The 7,166-nt window shown below is 34.8% G+C and overlaps 1 long non-coding RNA gene across 1 annotated transcript in view; it reads right to left on the bottom strand.

The window, feature by feature from the left end:
• Positions 1-7,166, bottom strand: part of LOC118768268 — a 22,813-nt gene that overhangs the window by 7,881 nt on the left and 7,766 nt on the right. The window lies entirely within an intron of this gene.

Below are 7,166 nucleotides of genomic sequence, written 5' to 3'. Positions count from 1 at the left end.
ATAGAGAGAATGGGATGGTGTACTGCGAGTGAAAGTGCGGTCGAATGTCTTTAGCTATGCTTGTGTTGATCGTATGTTTTTGTTTCTGGGTGTGTATGAGGATTTGTGTGTCTGAGTATGTTTGGGTTAGTACGGTCATTGCACTTTCGGGCATGAAGTTTTACTGATGTTTTAGTAATATACAAGAGCAGATAATTGCGATTCATAAGAAATTGTTTGTACATTTAAGTCGAATCTGTTGGCTACCCTGTTGCTTAACTGCTTGGCTTAAATCTCTAGTGTAATATCTGGGATAAGTAATCCTACATCAGAACACACATAGTGCCTCTGTTTGTTAACGAAAGTAGGGTAGACCAGATAAATTGGAAACTTATGTAAATGGAAAATGTATCTTTTCTCTGTTCGACTCCTAGCGAGGTCAAATTTACCTTTTATTCTTCCCTGTAACGGCATTGCATTGTGTTCGAATACAACAGAATTTGTGGATTTTTTTTTATCATATTACGACAAACGAAAACTATTGAGTTGTCTACAAGATAGAAAGTTTTGCATGGCTTAGTATTATTCTGCAGACATAGAGCTTTCCTTTTAACATTTATCCGTATAAAATCAACAAAGCAGCAAACGTGCTGTAATAGACTTAATCGATGTTTGGTAGACTCTGTGTTATAAACCATAATTATTTGCCTAAAAATGGTTTCTGCCCTGTCTAATATTTGGAAAATGATCAGGACTTCACAATGTCAATGAGACTTCTCAAATATTTATATTTAATCATAATACTGGATTCTTACATCGGTACAAAGCATCAAGTCTAGGGAAAAGGCACAGTCAATTTTATCGATACCTGGACTTAGACAGTACTTTATAAACTATTTACGTTTTGTCATAATATAGAATTCTTCCATAGACATAAGGCAACAAATTTCGCAGAGGGCTACAGCCGATTTTATCGACACCAGGACTTGATTAGTACTTTATTTCATTGACTCGACAGAATTTAACCACAGAACGTAAATGACAGCAGTGAAATGCCACATGTATCTTAAAGATTCCCCTACACTACAAACCTCATTTAATCATAATACTAACTCTGATTCAAGAACAAGACCAGTATTTGACTGCCACTTTATTTTATCAAACCCGGAGAGATGAAAAGCATAGTTAACCTTGGCGTTATTTGAACTGAAAGCGAAAAGGGCCGTTAATACACCTTAAAGATTTTGCAAATCGCCACCCATTCTTTAATCATAATATTTTGATTCAACTTTATAAGATACACATTTAATATCATTTGCTTATTTTATTGATATTTGTATTTATCAAAATATATAACACACCATATCTTCTATGCAATATGAATGTCCATTGCGCAAGACTCGCTTTCAGAGTTTCCCTTTTTAAATTTTTTTGTTCAAAGCCGCTCCAACTCTCACACACACAAACGCATGCATACACATACATACACACTTCAGATGTATATGCGTGCATGTATGCTTGTATATATGTATCTGTGTCTGTGCTTATGTACTGCTTCCCAGCCTCATGATTCCGGGTTCAGTCCCACTGCGCGGAACCTTCGCCAAGTGTCTTCTCTATAGCCAGGGGCGACCAAAACTTAGTGAATGGATATGGTAGACGGAAACTGAAAGAAGTCCGTCGTATATATATATATATACGGTGGTGCCCCAGCATGGCCGCGGCCTTCGGGCTAAAACATTTTTAATGATTTTAATGATGATTTAATATATATGTGTGTGTGTGTGTGTGTGTGTGGTGTGTGTGTGTGTGTGTGTGTGTGTGTGTGTTTGTGTGTGTGTGTTTGTGTCTACGTCTGTGCCCCACACCAGCACCACTATCGCTTGATAACCGATGCTGGTATGTTTACGTCCCAGTAACTTAGCGATTCGGCAAAAAAGACCGAAAGAATAATTACTAAGCTTACAAAGAGTAAGTCCTGAGGTCGATTTATTCGACTAAAACGTTTTAAGGCGGTGCTCCAGCATAGCCACAGTTAAATGATTGAAACAAGTAAAAGAATAAAATATGAAATGTAACTACATGCGGATTGTTGGCGATTTTTTCCTCCGTCTTCCTTTTCTCTTGAACTTTCCTGTCTCCTGTTTCTCAAGAAGAGCTTTGCTGGAAACGTAAAACGCCCTTTCTTTCCTTCTTTTAGCGTCTTTTAATACTTTACATGTACCACTTCCTCGTGTTGTTTTTTTCTGGTGTCTTTTCATCGTTTTGGGGGGCGGGGGGCGGGGATTAATTATACACATACAAACACACATACACACACACATATATACTGGAGAAAGAGAGGGAAATCTATAGTCACTACATATAAGGGTTTAGGTTTAGCGAAGCTCTGACGTGCAGTGATAATAAATAGCTGTAAACTATATTTCTGCGTGCGATAGGATTAATTCGATATATGATTTCTGATCTAATTTCAATTATAATCAAAATCGGTACGTTCAATCCGCGTGTTCCTGTTGACGGGTATATTGAAAGGACATTTGCTTGCATTTGTCTACGTACATTACAGCGACAACTAAAATCTGAAAAGTTTATAAGGTTTGCTTTTCATTTGAATTATCTAACATATGCTATTTAGTACATCATTAGTTAATTCATTTATTAACTAAATTGCCAAGAAAGCGATATTATTCAACCCGAACTAATCTATTCAGTAGCGTCCGAACCTCTATTAACTATTAATTATTTAATAAGCCTGCTAGCTATTTGCGACATCGGTGTCTTAAACATGCTGATATTCTATGTATCTTAGCAGCGAGCTTTGACTGGCATGCTGTGATCGGACCCCCTCCCACTGATGATTTCCGATAGAATGAAATCACGGGATATGGGAGTTCCAGTATCCACGACAGACGATTCTCGTCTGCTGCAATCTGTGTGTGTTTTAATAAATCAAACGCCTGTATGGAAGAATCTCTCAAGGCTAGTAACGCAGTATTTGGTGTTCTAAAACGACATATATGTTAAGTTGGATATAATGTTTATTTATTAATTATATGTAGCTACATTTCTCCTCCATGAACAGATTAAGTGGATACATGATCTCTGATAATGTTCCCACTAGAATAGGAACCAATAAGGGCAATCCTCCTTTTCTATTTAACAAAGGGATACAAAAGCCTCAAAGCCTAACAGCCATTTCATTGTAATTATCCACTTCTATTCGATTCACATCAAAGTGGTTTAAAAAGAACAGATGTATAGTTCATCATACAATGTACCTGCTTTTGCACATCAGCTCATCTGAATATTGTCGCACTTTCTCCGGTGGTTACGAAACGGAAAGTCATGGTAGATTAGGCTAACATTACATATATTATCGATGATGTAAAATATACCGAGGAAGAGTTTTGCATACTATACACAATCATCGTAGGAGCCCACTTGCGCAATACGGTGAATCAGAAAACTTCGATTAACTGAGATAATCAAAAATAGTCAGTAAACATAAATTCTTTCTTTGTCTTTAAATGAAAAGACAAATAAGGGATTTAACCGCAGTATCATCAAGAAATGGGAAATTTTCGGAAATTTAAACAATGCAGAGAAGGGTGAGTCAGTCATGTCGTTGAAGTCCACAGCTGATGTCAAATTAGGTTTCCGTCTTGTTAGTCGTCATTTGAGAAGCAAATTTTACTGTCAGTCATATGGCATATAAAGAACGATATTCGACATATAAAGAAGTGTGTGTTTATGCATACACACACACACACACACGTATATATATATATATATATATATATATATATATATATAGGTGCAGGAGTGGCTGTGTGGTAAGTAAGTAGGTACATAGATTATAATATGTGTGTGTATATCTGTACGTATTTATCTACAAATTTATATATATAGGTGCTGGAGTGGTTGTGTGGTAAGTAGCTTGCTTACTAACCACATGGTTCCGGGTTCACTCCCACTGCGTGGAATGTACAACTATCTTGTACTAAAGCCTCGGGCCGACCAAACTCTTGTTAGTGGATTTGGTAGAGAGAAACTGAAAGAAACCTGTCGTATATATGTGTGATGTTGGTGCATTTACGTCCCCGTAACTTAATGGTTCGGCAAAAGTGTCCGGTACAATAAGTATTAGGCTAAAGGTGGTGCTCCAGCATGGCCGCAGTGAAACGACTGAAGCAAATACAGGAATATATATATATATATATATATATATATATATATGTGTGTGTGTGTGTGTGTGTGTGTGTGTATGTATTTATGTATATATACAAATATACATGCATACACACAAATATATATGTACATGTATATGTGTGCATGTATATCGTATACTTTGCTATTATTCATTCCCTAACTTGATAGCCATATGACAACAAGTCAACCGACACTAAAAATCTGTAGTGAGACATATCTTTATTGATATACCTGATGAGATCCAGACTGAGGGTCGAAACATATGTTGTACCCAATAAATTATTAACACCGAATCCATCATTAGTTAATTAATATTATATATATATAATATATATATATATATATATATTAAATTAGAGATAAAACCACTATTAGGCAAATCAAACATTGAAAAACATAGACCAAAACATTAAAATAAATATAATTAATATAATATACAAGATATATAAAATATATAATTTAAAATTAAATTATTTAAATTTAAAATTTTTAATTTATATTTATAAATTTTTATATTTTTTTATATTTTTTAATCTTAAATTTATAAATTTTTTAAACATTTAATTTTTTAATATTATAATTTTTTTATATATAACTATAAAAAGGGTATAAAAAAGTTTAATATAATATAAGTATAATAAGTAATTAATATATATATATATATATATATATATCATGGAGAAAGTGTACAAAATATAGAAATGTATAATGAGTAAATGGATAATGAGTAAAGCACCGGCACAGTTTCGATTAGCTTTTGGTATCCATAGATTTACTGCTAGAACTTCTTAGTGGCGGTAACAGTATTAATAAGCTAGGAGATGGAAAGAGTAATAGACTTTATTGGGTAAAACACATCTTTCGACCCGTTCTGGGTCTCATCAGGGACATCAATAAAAAGTCTCACTAAAGATTTCTGGAGTCGGCTTACGTCTCTATATGTCCAGAGAACGATTAAAATCAGAGGAAAAAAATTATTGAAACGCAAAAAAACATTTAAATATGATCGTGGAAAGTATTTATTCTAGTTTACAGAAAATAATGTAATCAGCTTTTGCTGTTGCAAATGTTAAGAGCAAGAAATAGAAGTAAAAGTTGAAAGGAAGATAATACTCAGACGAAATACATTTTTCTTGTGTGTTCGTGTTTGGATGCATATATGCATACACAAATGTTATATATATATATATTAATTATATATACAATATATATATATATATATATCTAATATATATATATATATATATATATTTCTATATATATATATATATATATATATATACATATATATATATATATATTTACGCGCTCACACATGCACATCCAAGTATATGGGCATATACATGCAACTAGATACAGGCGTATACGCACACGTATGGATTGAAAATATTCGTGTATGTATATAGGAACTCGTATACGCAAGTACACACCTGTACATACTATAAATCAATGTACATTAATCTATTGTATGTACGTATATCTATGTATATATATACATAAATATACGTGCATACCATAGATAAATATGTACCTAGATTTGTACGTAAAGCAAGATATACACGTCCGAAATGTTTGGTGTATCAAAAAGTACTGTCTCGAAAGTAATAACAGTCTTTGAGAAAGAAGGAGAAACCTCGTCGAAACAAAACTCCGGAAGAAAATCAAAACTTTCAGATAGGGAACGTCAGACTCTTATGTGAATTGTTAGAAAGTATCATAAAAGTACAGCTCCCAAAATTACTGCAGAGCTTAATGACCACCTCGAGATCCCAGTTTCCACAAAACGGTTCTTCGGGAGCTACACAAAGCCGGATTTCACGAGAGGGCAACAATCGAAAACCACTACTTTCAAAACTAAACGTTGCAAAGCATTTAGTGTGGAGTAAAAACCTACAGAATTGGTGCCTAGAGCAGTGGAAGATGGTTATTTTCTCGGACGAGTTATCCTTTACCCTATTTCCGACCACCGGCTGAGTATACGTGTGGAGACAGCCAGAAGAAATATCTCACCCAGACTGCCTTCTTCCAGCTGTTAAACATGGAGGAGGATCTGTGATTATTTAGGACTGGGATGGAGGCTATATCTCGGAAATCCGCCAGCCCACTGGTTTCTTTTCATGACAGAATTAATAATCAAGACTATTTAAGATTTTTATCTGATCAAATTCATCCTATGATTGCAGAACTGTTTCCGGGGGGAAACGCAATCTTTTAGGAAGACAATGCACTAATTCACACAGCTAAAGTTGTTACTGAATGGCACGAGGAACATGCTAGGGAAGCTGAACATCTTATCTGGCCACCACAATCCCCAGATCTCAATATTATTGAACATTTATGATGCATTTTAGAAAAAACAAGTAACAAGTCGATATCCTCCACCATTATCACTACAAGAACTGGTGACTGTTTAGCTGAAGAATGGACAAAAATTCTTTTGGAAACAATTCAAACTTTGTACAAGTCCATACCTCGTAGAATTTAAGCTGTAATGACTGCTCAAGTCAGTCCTATCCCATATCAAAATAAATTTGTCTTTACGTTCTGAGTTCAAATTCCACCGATGTCGACTTTGCCTTTCAGGCTCGATTAAATTGAGTACCAGTATCGTACTGGAGTCGATCTAATCGACTGGCCCCCTCTCCCAAAATCTCGGGCCTTCTGGTATTACTATTATTTTTATTTCGCTTCCCCTGAATATATGAGCATCGAAAAATACCCTTTTCGCATATTAGGTATGATTGGTGAAGTGGCATTCACTTCCGTTGAAGTGGTGTTCCTCATTTATTTCAACAATACATAATTGTATAAGACTTGTGTAAATGATCGATAGGGATGGTACTGAAACAAGTGTAGCAACTACAGCACTCATGTAATACTGGTTTCAAATTTTGGCATTGTGCCAGCAATTTAGGGTGATGGGATAAATCGATTACATTAACTCCATGCTCATCTGTTACTTATTTTATCGACTC

This window comes from Octopus sinensis, linkage group LG2 (genome assembly GCF_006345805.1).
Source record: "Octopus sinensis linkage group LG2, ASM634580v1, whole genome shotgun sequence".
Lineage (NCBI taxonomy): Eukaryota > Metazoa > Mollusca > Cephalopoda > Octopoda > Octopodidae > Octopus > Octopus sinensis.
This window is presented reverse-complemented; position numbering and strand designations above follow the sequence as displayed.